Consider the following 13,697-nt stretch of genomic DNA (forward strand, 5'->3'; position numbering starts at 1 on the left):
GCGTTGCTGACTCACTGTTGCTGACTATTTTCCGGTTTTCATCTGACCTTTTGGAACAAATTAATGGTGAAAACCGAGGTTCTACTGTATTTTAAAACTAGGGAAAAGCATTATGGCTAGCACATCTGCCACCCAGTCAAGAGATCTGGGATCTCCCTTTTGCAGTTTGGAGTTCCAGCTTCCTCCCACATCCCAAAAACATGCAAATAGTTTTACTCCAAATTGTTCTTATGTAAGTGTAAATGATTTGTAATAGATGTGCCCTGTCACTGACTGGCTTCCATTCCAGAATGTACCCCTCCTCTTGCCTGAAGTCAGCTTGGATAGGCTCCAGCTCCAACCACGACCCAAATGAGGACAAGCAGAATAGAAAATTGATGTATGGACAAACAAAAGCCATTGGAAATCTCCTTAGAGCATGCTTTTGGGGAGGTTAGATTGCTCTTTGCAAAACTAAGCACAGCACAGCAGGGCCTTAGCTCCCAAGAGTCGCAATCTTGGCAATAAAGGAACATGCATTATTGCCGTGTTTTATTTTATGGCCAGTCAGCCCTGCGAGTTGTTTGCTTTTAAAAACACACACTCCTGGAGTGACATTGTGTGTTTGCTTTGCAAATACGTGTGGGTGTCTGGAGACAATGTCAGCACACTTGTATACATGACTTGAGCGAAAAATGTTCATGTTTCCGTTCATGTATGAGCACCTGTGTCCCGTTGCACAAAAGTAGGATTCATAATTTCAGGATAAATGACTGATCTGAGATCAACCAACCCAAAACAAGGGCATCACACGAGCATCTCGGTTTCATTGACTGTACAAAGCCCAAGCCAGGATGAGTGGACAAGGATTCATCAAGCCAGGTGAAACCAATCCTTGATCAGTACACATATGCAAATTCCTTAAATAGACCCGATATCGATCACTGGGTCACAGATTTACGTTCCCCAACGGAAACGTCAATCTTCATAGAGGCTTACCGGAGAGCAAAAATAAGAAAGGAAACACCACCACAATCATAAAACAAAACGAGAAACCGTGGCAAGGTATTGCGCAATACTCTGTACGTAAACAGTGTACAAATACACACTCATGGCTCTGCTGAAACCATCATAATTACAATATTAAACAGTTCATTCATGTTAAGTTGTTTGTTCAACAAATCAGGTCCAGCAATGTACAGTAATATCTATGAACTCTTTATAAGCGCGTCACCATTACTCACTCGTAATTTCCCTTTCAAGGTGCAAAGCCTTCTGGGTTATGTATGTACTACACATCAACATTGACCAACACAATGAACACACTGATTGAGATAAAGGATGAGATTAAATAGATCCAGGACCTGGTTGGAGCAGAATAAATCTCAATGGTAACTTATGTCAAAACATAACATAACGACTTTACAGTGTACATATGTACATATTATATAAATAGTGTACATATGTATATATTACTTGTTTTTCTCAAGAGAATGAAAGCTGTCATTGAGCATGGGACTGTGGTACTTTAAAATGTGATCTTGTTGAATTGAATAAATGACAAAACTGTCATTGATAAACATTTAATGATTTTGAGACCTTTTTTTTCTTCACATGCTTGAACACAGTCTAGCTTTTTTTTCTGCCGGCGTCGACTGAGTCTGCATCAGAAATGTTCACACACACACACGCCTCACTCAGTGGGGCTCATGACACACCTAATTCTCTGTTCAGACTCACTGCAGTTTTGACGCCCACCGCCCTTCTTCATCCCCTGTGATCTTGCAGAGAATGTCACTCTGCTGAGCCAATGTGCAGTTCTTTTATTTGTAAGCCATATCCAGCTCATCTGGTGGTTTTCAATGATGGCGGCCTTTAAAGAACAATCTAAGCCTCAATTTTAACAGGTCCCTGTCTGTTCTAAGGCTGCCAATCCCAGTGTTCCCAAGATGCACTAAATGATTACCCCAGAGACAATAACACTGCATAGATCCCCCTGACTGCAATATTATCACAATGATCCAATGAGGAGCCTTAATGCTGGTAACCTTATACATTCCCATTAGAAGATCTCAAGGACAAGTCGCGAAGGCATCCAAGTGCCTTATTGAGACACTAACAGTACATCTTCATCTAGTAGTTCTTTCAAGTTCCTTCTACACAGATTGCATTTAAAAAAACACTGACTGAAGCTAGTCGGACCAAAATAACCAAGTGAGAAAATGGTCACTAAATAAAACAACACTACAAACCCGCAGGCGATACTGTATATTAAAAGCTTGACCACACAGGGAGATATTTTGGATCTCTGTAACACAACAGTAAACAATCTTTATCACGCTGTCCTTGAAGCTTCAATGAAGACACCTCAGCAACATGATGGCATTCTTGCAGAAAGGGAAGCTTTCTATAAAGTCATTGTGGGAAACAGGGACCACTGCAATGTTGGAAATTATTTGCGGCTTTAGTGGCTTCATTTGTTCCGGGATGTCATCTGATGGACGTCATCTTGACAAGTTCATAAAGGATAACACATCCGTGTCTGTGGAGACAGCTGAATACCACAATGGACCAGGGACCAAGAGGCAAAGCGAAGGTTTAGGCACTATGTTGAACACAAATCAACTGACAACCATTTTTACTGCTTTGTAGGGGTAAAACTGTGGTACACAGTTTTTCAAATTACCAGTACAAGTACCAGTGCATGGCATATATTAAACTGTGCAAATACCAACTATTAACAAACAATGAAACCTTGGTTAGCATCATTAATTTTTTCTAGGTCGAACTCAAACCAAAATGTTAACCTTAACAATCATAGATTTACATGCAGAAAACATTTCAAATGACTTTCATTGAAATGATGAGTGAAAGGAGCAAATTGACAACACTCTTACTTTGATTAAATGTCAATGTTAACATATATATATATATACGTATATATATATATATATATATATATATATATATATATATATATATATATATATATATATATATATATATATATGAGCTGCAGAAAAATGTGTAGAATGATAACATTTCTTGTCCCTCCTATAAAAAAAAACTCATTTAAAATTAATAACTTTGCTTTTATAATGGCAATGTTGTTTGTTCACCTTCACTTTAGTTATGTTACTCCTTTCTAACTTGTCTTACGTTACTGTCGCGATTGAAGGCTGATATTATGTCAGGACGTCAGGGTAAACATGACAACAAATGACACAACCAGGAAGTGTGAGGCTAGAAGGCTAGACCATTTGAAATCACAAAGCTGGTTTGCAACTGGAGGAGGAGCCTTCGAATGTCTGACCTTTGTTGACCGGGTAGGGTACTGGCCTAGTATGATGCCGGATCCATGCTAAGACACTGCTAGCATTTTGGGAAAATATGTTAGGAACACATGGGCGGCACGGCGGTCGTGTGGTTAGCGCGCAGACCCCACAGCTAGGAGACCAGGGTTCAATTCCACCCTCGGGCATCTCTGTGTGGAGTTTGCATGTTCTCCCCGTGCATGCGTGGGTTTTCTCCGGGTACTCCGGTTTCCTCCCACATTCTAAAAACATGCTAGGTTAATTGGCCACTCCAAATTGTCGATGGGTATGAATGTGAGTGTGAATGGTTGTTTGTCTATATGTGCCCTGTGATTGGCTGGCGACCAGTCCAGGGTGTACCCCGCTTCTCGCCCGAAGACAGCTGGGATAGGCTCCAGCACCCCCCGTGACCCTCGTGAGGAAAAAGCGGTAGAAAATGAATGAATGAATGTTAGGAACACAGCTGGACTCACGCAGTACATTCAAAACATAACAAGACCTAAGGCACATTGTACTCTAACCAGGAAATGTACATGAACTGTGGAAACATTTTGGTGTGGATTGATCTAAACCAACAAATCATGTGAACCAGGACATACACTAACCAAGGTACAACCTTTAAACAATGAAAATGATGTCCTTCCCCTCCCGTTCAAGGATGACCACGTTACCCATAGACATGGCATGCACCTCGTGGTGGTGTAGCAAGTGTACAGTACAGATGTGAGGTGTGTTCAGACATTGTGTCATTATATTGTGTATTTCTGCAAAGAGCCCGCGACCTACCGGAATCATTGATCTAAATGAAGCCTTCCAAAGGCGATAACAACCACCACACACATCGGTTGGTTATACATTATACACATAAACATTTTAAAACATACAATAATTTGCAATAGCTGCAAAATACAGGCCGATTTCCATATTTTGTATGAAAAATGCCACTACCAGTTGTTTAGTTGGATGTTTTTCTTATATTTTAACTTTATGTTAAAAGTCAGAAAACGTACCAAAGGGTTGTAAGCAATGCCCTCACACATTCAGTAGTCTAACCCACCCAAAATGCTTCCATGCCTCCCCATACTTTATTAAAAGGCAAACTAGGTACTTAGTGACAAGCTTCTCTGTGCAACCACGCCTCACACTGTACTGTACCTCCTGTGCAGAGGTGTAATCTAATTTTCCACAAGGCTGGTGCTATTGCCCATAAAAAGTCTTTATCAAATTCACACACAGTGATTATGATGCGCATGAGGATTCACCGCCGTATCTGTGTCACTTGTGCAGCCAGTGGCCGGCTCAGAGAGCATTAACAGATAGGACAGACGCACACTTGTCTGCATGCTGGCAATAGTGCAGATAACACTCGCCATGCGTACCAGCAAGATTGGGGATTTAGACTCATATACAAACAGCTATTGTTTCTTTTAAACAACATTCTGTATTTATAGTACATATTCAAACACATTGTTTTTTAATACTTTACATTTGACTGCACAGTTGCAAGGTCGCAATACAGTATCACTGTGTTCGAAGAGATTATCCGTTTTCCAAATGCATTCTTGAAAGCGCTCAGACCTTGAACCAACTGACAAATGAACCAATCACGTTTAACCATGAATGCCATATTACAGACATAAAACAAGGAATAGTGTAAACAGTAAAGACATTTACTGAGCAATTTTAGTATGTAGTTTAGTATGTGTGCCGTTATCATTTTGCATAATGCCAGCATGTCTTCCTTTCATTGTGTGAAGGAGGATTATGTGCTCCAGATGTCTTCTTCACAATGTACTTGGATAGTTGTTGGAGTACTGTGACATGCTAGATTGTCCAGGTAATTAAAAAAGCCAGCAAGAAAGGGTATTTTTGCTTCATGTTGTGTTTAACACCGTTTCACTCACTACTCCACACAATGAAGCATTCTTGCAATCACTAAAAAAACAAAGTGAGAGAGTGGAAAGCCTGGGTAGAAGTGATAATTTTTATATTAATATGCGGAAACAAGGCCACAGATATAGAGAAATTAAGGACTTAAGAATTAGGTATTTAAAAACATAACTGTCTTGCTGTCAGTTCTCACCAATGTGCCACTCTGTTGAAGTACCAATTCAAAAAAACATATAAAATATATATATATATATATGTGTGTGTTCCTCTGCAACTTTCTGGATCGAAGAAGCAAGGCAAGGTTGATTTGTTATTTTTTTCACGTCAAGACAATAAAAATACCTTTTCAGTATATGTCTAGTGTCTCTCGGATCCATCTGGGAGAGAGTTGATAGGAAGTGTTTTGAAAAGGGGAGGTACACAAAATCGGTGGGACATTGTTGTCTGTCAGATCCCTTATGGGCCACTGAAAATAACAAGACGATGGTCAGCTTCTATACCAAGGTATTACCTGAATTACTAGAATCACTGTTTCACTCGATACAGTTTTTTTTTCTGATCACCTGATGTGATCAGAAAAATGGGTCTGGCAACTTTATGCTTTATGCTTTGAGCGTGCAGTGCATGCAAAACCTGGAGTCAGACATAACATGCAACTGAGGCTTTTGATAGAGACACATTAACGGACAACGCTTTAATGTATAAATTAAATGAAGTGTAAAATTACAAAAGGAAAACATCCTTGGGGCAACTAGCGTCTAATGTCATCAATTTGTCCATTGATTTTGAGGGACCACAATTATTGAAAGTGCCATGTTCTTGTTCTTGTGATTTTATTTTCTGTCCTTAGGGATATTTGTCCTAAGAAAGATTCAAAATTTTAGTGTGGAAATATGTTTCCTTGTGATATTTATATTGTATTTTTATTGTTTATATTGATGTTCATATTTCCTGGTTCTAGTCAAGACTCAAGCAGCATTCTGGATGTATTGCAGCTGTTTTAAAGAATCTATGGATAGCCTAATGAGAAGGCTGTTACAGTAGTCTAATCTGCTGGAGACAAAGGCAAAGCTTAGCCTCTCTAAATTGGATTTAGACACTGTTTCCTTGATTTTGGCAATGTTCTTTAGGTGGTAAAAAGCTGCCGATCATATTGAATTAATGAGGATGTAAAGGTTTAAGTTCAAGTTTGAGTGCATTATTACCCCTAGGTTTCTAACCTTATGATGAGGTTTTGTTTTGTTTTAACTTTAGCTGGAGGAAATTATTCACCTGCCGTCGGTATCGCATACAACTGAGTTTCGTCTGCATAGTTGCGGTAGGAGACATTGTAGCTTTAATCGCTCTGGTTTTTGGTTTATCAAATAATAATGATTTTTAAAATAACTAAAATGTAAAAAATGACACTTACTGAAGCAAAATGTAGCTTAACAATAAATATGCAGATATGGAAAATTTTGAAAAAATATGTAAACCAATACACAAAACATTTTTGAAAATCCAAACATACCTTCCCCGGACACATGGATTATTCATGAATGGCACAACGTAAAAACTTGGATGACTGACAGTGTGAATATTAAAATGTATGAGGTGAAGTTGAGATGCAATGTTGCTGCAGGTAGGAGCCCCCACAAATAGTTGTTTTTACACGCATTTGTTCCTGTGAAATGCAGCGAAGCTGACTTTCTGCTCAAAATATATAAAAATGTATTCTTATGTTGAAGTGTTGTAATTGAATGAATGAAGTACAGTGTGCTTATTTAAAAGAGAGCAATTCACAAGGGACAAGAGCCTCAGCAGGAAAGCTTCCATGCATAAAAAAAGCAAAATCACAATTTAACAGTGACTTTTATAACTTGATTAGGAACCTCTCACATTTCCACACGCATGAAAGGAATCCGATTTACAGACTGATGTGAGACAGAATGCCGAGTTTCTCTCTAGCATATAGTATGATAGCAAGAACTATCAACTATCAGTTGAACAGTACTATGCAGCAGAAAATAATGTGTTGCTACAAAAATGGCAACAAAAAGCCCATTTACTATGGAAAAGAGACAGACCATCTCTGCACTTAAAAGTGTTACGTTTCTCCTACAGTAGAATTGCAAAGAAAGCCAATGTGTCAGCGAGTACAGTTCCCGTCACCATCAAAAGGCACTGAGAAACTGGGGCAAATTCTGATAAGAAGAGGTCTGGACGACCCAAAGCCACAACTGAATCAGAGGACACTTTTCTGAGAATTAACGGCTGGCATGATAGGCGACTCGCTAGGCAACAGCTTCAAGCAGAGCTTAATAGTTGTAGCAAATCTAAGTTTTAGCTTTGAAGAGAAGACATCAAGCTACAGGTTTGACAGGACAAGTTGCAGAAAGAAAGTCATGGCTAAGATGTCAGTGAGACAAGAGGCTAGCGTGAGCTGTGATTTATTTAATTATTATTTAAACTAAATGTGAACAGTGATGTGGCAAGGGAATAATATAGTATATAGTTGGTTTTACATAGTTAGTCTTTCGAACCTGCTGCAAAACAAAGAGCTGCTAAATTGATCATCATTGTTTCTTCATCAATAGTGGCAATTCAGGCTATTTTGTATTCCATTCTTATTTCTCAGCACTCTTTTGTCACTCAATTGTAGACTATGCAACGAGTGTAGTAGAACGAATGGTAGTGGTAAACAGTCCAGCTGCAGCCTGATATAGCCCTTTAATTTATAGATGATTTCCGACCACAAGAAAATGTTGGCTCATGGCATGTGCACTCGCTTGCAAATATGAAAGGCTGGTGCAGGCCTGTCAGAATAAATGGACAGTAACAAGAGCACTGAGGTCTTTACTGCAGAGATGAGGGATCTGTGGTGGGGCTTTTGTGTGCTTCTATAGGAGGGGCTGATTTGGATGGGGCGCAACAATTCACCTCAGGATGGTTGACCTCAGTTTCTAGGAAACTTCTTACAGGTAACAGATGTAGCTTGCTTGTGCAAATGCAATCAACATACTGTATAATGATACTAATACTAATAAATATGTCTTCTATGCACTGTAAATTGTGAACATGCATTTTTTAACACCTGTGAGAGGTGATTTATTTTGCCTCTGTCTTATTTTAGTAGATTAGACAGATGGGGAAATTAATTATCAAGACACGCCGGTATTAATCACAATAAAGATCACAAAAGCTTTCTAGGAGTGGTTCAGAGCTCATCTACAACACTCTAATTTCATAGATGAGACACACCTGGCCTGCGCCGTGCCAAACCTTTGATAGTATATTCTCTGTATCTCATCCTCATCCCATGCCCGACACGCTGAAAAAACCTGCCTGTCAGGTTTTGGTGACATGTCTGCACTGTGTGCCTGTCAGCCAATTACCCACTGCGCAAGGTGCACTTCGCCTGCACCAAGAATAAACCAGGTCGGAGCTGGCAAGCTTTCAGCGCACCTTTGGCATGCTGTTTTGTCACAAAATTGTCAATGCGCCAAGCTGAAACAGCTCCCCTGGTGCGCTGCCACTTCCATCGCAGTCTACCAAATTGGCTGCGCACAATGGTGCGCTGGAACAAATTACCACTGCGTGGGCTGCACCACTTTGTGCCACACTGCGCCACTCTGCGCCACTCTGCGCACCTTGCGCTGCGCCACAAAATTACAGCCCTCTGTGTTGCAAATGCATAGGAATGCATTTGACTCCTTGTGCCTCAAATTATGCTCAGATCTCAGCTAAGCACTTAATAATATCATAGCAACAAATACATTGGGACTCAATTCATTTCCAAACTGTCACTCATGGTTTAGTGGTTGACTCGGCTGACTTGTCTGACGCAAGTGTGGGTGAACGGTTTAAAGAGGCATAAGGTTGTACATCAAGGAACTTTTCATGGCCATGAACTCATATTCTTATATTTAATGCTGTAATTATTTCATAAGTGCAAGTGTGTTTTACAGGTTACATCACTGAAGGGGGCAAGACACTGAACTTAATGGCCTTCGAGCGCAATGTTTGGCCACAAGAATTTGCCGATGTTTTCCTCATGTTTTATTTCTTCTTTGTCAACTTTAGCAACTCAGAAAATATTGAAATATTGAAAAGTCAGGGCTGGATGAAAAGGTTCAACTCACTGAAAATACCCTGGAGTTCTGCTGAATCAGTCGCATGAAATGGAAGGAATATGGCACTTTTATAAACCTTCGTAGAACAGGCTGTTCTCATAAAGTGAGTGACCAGGCAAAAGGACAGTGGTGAGGGAGGTCACCAAGGCAACTAAACCCACACAGAAGAGGCTTAAAAGCTTCAATGTCCATGCAACTATTGCCTTACTCAAAAAGGATGTAGGAGACTCCAGGGTATACTGAAAGGAGATTATTTAGTCTGATAAAGCCAAAATGTTTTTGGTCATCATACTCGTTGCATGTCTCACACTGAAGTCGGACAAGGTCACTTTGGTTCGCTTTCTCTTTAACCTCCATTATGTCCTCGAACCGTGAATCAGACTCTTCTGAGGGTAGCACAGCAAAGAAAAACATCGTGTCCAAGCCGCTCAAACGGTATGGCCATGCTGGAGAATTAAGATGGTATTTTTGAATATCTAAAAGGTCTCTCACTTGCACGCAGCGCCCCTTTCTGTGTGCGAGACAACCACAGGTGTAAGTAACTTAAAAGTCAGGAATTATTTATTTTTGATTGTATTAATCAATATTGTTTTGTTTAATTATTGTATTTAATGTTTTTAATTGTGTATTTTATATGTGTTCTGTGTTCTGCCTCCACTTAAATGTGTACGTCAGACGGTGTCATTTCGGGGTTTTGCCGCTTCTCTCTATTCCATTTTTTCTCGCAGACATGGTGTGTTCTGTGGTTGGAAGAGGATGAGCTATCACATGCTATCTCCTGAAGATGGCTGCAATGCTTGAATCTTCATTCGCTGTGGAATATATTTATACTAATTGTAATACTAATGTGAGGGTAAGTCACAGTTGATACACTACGCTGCTGATGGGTTGTCATTCTGTACATCTTCATGTCAAAAAATCAAAAATATCCCTTTAAGTTAGCTCTTATAGTTCTAAAGGCTTTGTGACTTTTCTCCATTTAGCATATATCCATCATCTCAAATTATTATGCACTTTTAATGGTCAGACCCCAGGACAAAGGCATATCACAGCTGACTAGTTATTTAAAACTCTACAGTAAAAAAGATGGAAAACATGTTGGTAGGGCTAGGGCTTTTGTCTAGCATGTGGCAAACAATCAAAGTCTACTGTACGGGTATATCCCATCACCCACACAAACCTTGCAGGTACTCAACCCCTACCTGAGACTTTTGAACAATATCAACACAATTTCCTTGGCAGATTGCATTTTGTCTTTTTACCAACTGTCCCACTCATTGTAATCCATTTTACTCCCCCGAGGTACCAGAATCCTTATTTTTCTTCCCCCTCCCAAAAGTAAATTTTAAACAAGCAAGGATCATTTCAATGTCATGGCAGCTTTGTCCCTAGGATAAAAGGAGACAATAAGCTCTGCAGCGACAGCAGTAAATGGTGCCAATTTTCTCACAGAAAGGGTGATGGATGGAATGAGAAAAGGAAGAGAGAATCTGGGGATATAGCTTAAGACCCTAATCCAAGTTTGTAAATCAGAATGTGTTGGACTTTACCGAGTTTTTGATCCACTCAGTGATTTGTATCACCTCATCAGGTTAGACAAAGGTACAATAGGTTTGAAGAGGATTAGATTACAAAATTTGTTGAGTGTTGTCATTTTATGTTTTGATGAAACAAAAGTTTTTCATGGAAGAATAGTTAACCATTTTACATGTTTTATGTAATACACAGTATCGTATACATTTGTCCCTCGCGCTATCATGGTTTTATTATTTTATACATGATCACTGTTTTGTTATGGCCTGTTGTTATATAAAAAAATGATTGTATGACATGTCATATGAGACATAGATTATATCTTCACACTGCATGTAGTCGGCCATGGCCATGGCATGTAGGATATGATAGAGTGGAAAAAAAATTATCCTCCAATTCATTGTGGAAGTGGTACGTTTTGGGCTTTTTACTTTGTCCTTCTTCCCCACTCTGCTTGAAACACTTTCTTTAAGTTTAGAAGATATAAATTGGAGGCTAACTAGTTAGCTCGGTAGCTTGCTTTATGCTATGAGTGGCGGCTGTCTCTTATGTCCCTGCAGGGATCCCATTGCCTGTGCAATGTGTTGTAAACAAAGAATATCAAAAGTATTTGACCACATTTCACACTTTTGAACAACCAATTTGAATAAAAGTCCATAAATATGCGATATTAAAACACCATTAGACACTTAAATCAGAAATGAAAGATAATGACTGTTTTCCCTGACAAGTTTCTAAATTGGGCTGCAATTAGACACCACAGTTAATTATACCAACATGGCCCTGTGAAAGCCTCATTAGACAACAAAAACTGAAATTAGGCAAATGTAGCACAATGTCAGTCTTTGAATTGTGTTGACAGCAGACTATTAGGGTAGTCTCACAAAATGCCATCTAATGCAATAGGTATTTATTGGGCTTTGACCAAAAGCAACCATATTTGATGTTGTGATCTATACAATGGTACAACATGGTTATGTATAGACTGAATCAAATTGTGATGCCCTGAGAGATGATTTGTTTTCCACTCTCCTGTGGCAAAAAATGAATCCAAAATATTAGAAACACAATGCAGTAATCTAAGATTTATCATGGCTAATATTAATGATACGTGAATTCCAGTAACCTAAGATTCTTTATTCATAAATCAAATATTTTCGCCATTTACAGCATGTTAAAAAAATGTTAATGATCTTTTACACACATATTTCCTGTGGCAGCTGTCTCATCAATGTAACATTACTGATGCCTACTGACCTCATTCAGAAATATGAGACTTACTGGTATTTTAATACTCACAGTGATAGTAATTGTAGGTTGGCCCACTCAGGTATCCAGACACATACTGAGCATGTCAAAGTGGGAGGCAGATTTGAGTTCCTCTTCTTTGTCAAAGTCAAATTTGTGTCACATTTGTTGGGTCTTAGGGGTCACCTGTGAGACAAGAAGGTCAGAGGAGCTATATTATCTGGGCTGCAAATAACAAGTCACAGAATGCAGAGAACACCTTAAATATTAGTTGATATTTAAGTGCTGAATGGTAATAGACTGCCTGTTTAGCACACTGTATTATGTTGATTTATGCCACTGAATTGAAGGGTACAAGAAAAGAATGTCTCTGTTGTTTTTTTGTTTTGTTTTTTTTTAGAGGGTTAAACTGTTGCCTCATTAAATTGTGTCCCAATGCCAGAACGCATGATCTCACAGAACACATTGCTTGTCAGGACCACTAATAGGCCCAGATAAAAGCACACGGCCACAGAGACACCGCAAGGATTTATTATGTTGACTTTGGTCAAAAATAATTTCACCTGAGCCAACCAAGATGAGTATTTTTTTTTCTTCAGCACAATAACTGCTTCCTTTCTAAATAATGCATCTTTCGGCTAAGAATAGGGCTCTCGTTAAAGTTTGCCAGACATCTGTCTCATCCAAAACAGGCAGTTGGGACAGTAAACACTAAAACAAAGAACATTGTGCTGAAAGGAAATACGTAAGTCTCATGACAATGGACAAGAGACTCCAAATCAATGTGAAATCACATATCACTATCAACATATCTGCAATAATTAATCAATGATTAAACCATTATCCAATTAGTCAACAACTATTATGGTATTTGATTAATCGTTTTATTTAAACATTCAACTATATCCTGTCAAATGTGAATGGTTTTTTTTTTTCGTGTTTTAATTTCCTCAGTTATCCATGAAAGTAGACCTATTATTTTTGTGTTTTAGGCAAAACAATATTATATTGTTCTGAATATTATACATTTATAGTGTATATTCACACACATTAGCTTTGACCCGTGCATGCGTGGGTTTCCTCCCACATTCCAAAAACATGCTAGGTTGATTGGCGACTCCAAATTGTCCATAGGTATGAATGTGAGTGTGAATGGTTGTTTGTCTATATTTGCCCTGTGATTGGCTGGCGACCAGTCCAGTGTGTACCCCGCCTCTTGCCTGAAGACAGCTGGGATAGGCTCCAGCATGCCTGCGACCGTCGTGAGGATAAGTGGTAGAAAATGAATGAATGAGTTGTAACAGCTGTTATATATTGTACATGAATATGGTAAAGTTTTATGAGGGTTTCAACTTCCATGTAGCCGAAATATGAAATATGTTTTCTCCGTGCATAAAAGCTTCTCAAAATGTATACTTTTTTCATTTCTAAAGGCAAATCTGCTACTGACACCATTGGCTTCAGTACCGTCTGGCATGATTAACTATACTAATGGCCATCACTGCAGAAATACAAATATTAAACATATTTGAAGAACTATTGAAATTGTGAAAAGCATTGCATACAAAGACTGATGCAATGAAGTCATCAACAACACTTCAACACAGTGGACTACTGGACT

At 39.0% G+C, this 13,697-nt stretch overlaps 1 protein-coding gene across 3 annotated transcripts in view; it reads right to left on the minus strand.

Moving 5' to 3' along the window:
• Positions 1-13,697, minus strand: part of LOC131140021 (leucine-rich repeat and fibronectin type-III domain-containing protein 2) — a 99,829-nt gene that overhangs the window by 17,990 nt on the left and 68,142 nt on the right. For 2 of the 3 annotated variants that reach the window (XM_058090067.1, XM_058090068.1), the window contains one exon: positions 12,128-12,262. The exons of the other annotated variant lie outside the window; for it this stretch is intronic. The gene's annotated coding sequence lies outside the window, so the exon portion shown is untranslated. The remainder of the gene's footprint in view (positions 1-12,127; positions 12,263-13,697) is intronic. 3 annotated transcript variants of the gene reach the window in all.

The sequence above is a fragment of the Doryrhamphus excisus genome, chromosome 13, assembly GCF_030265055.1.
Source record: "Doryrhamphus excisus isolate RoL2022-K1 chromosome 13, RoL_Dexc_1.0, whole genome shotgun sequence".
NCBI lineage: Eukaryota > Metazoa > Chordata > Actinopteri > Syngnathiformes > Syngnathidae > Doryrhamphus > Doryrhamphus excisus.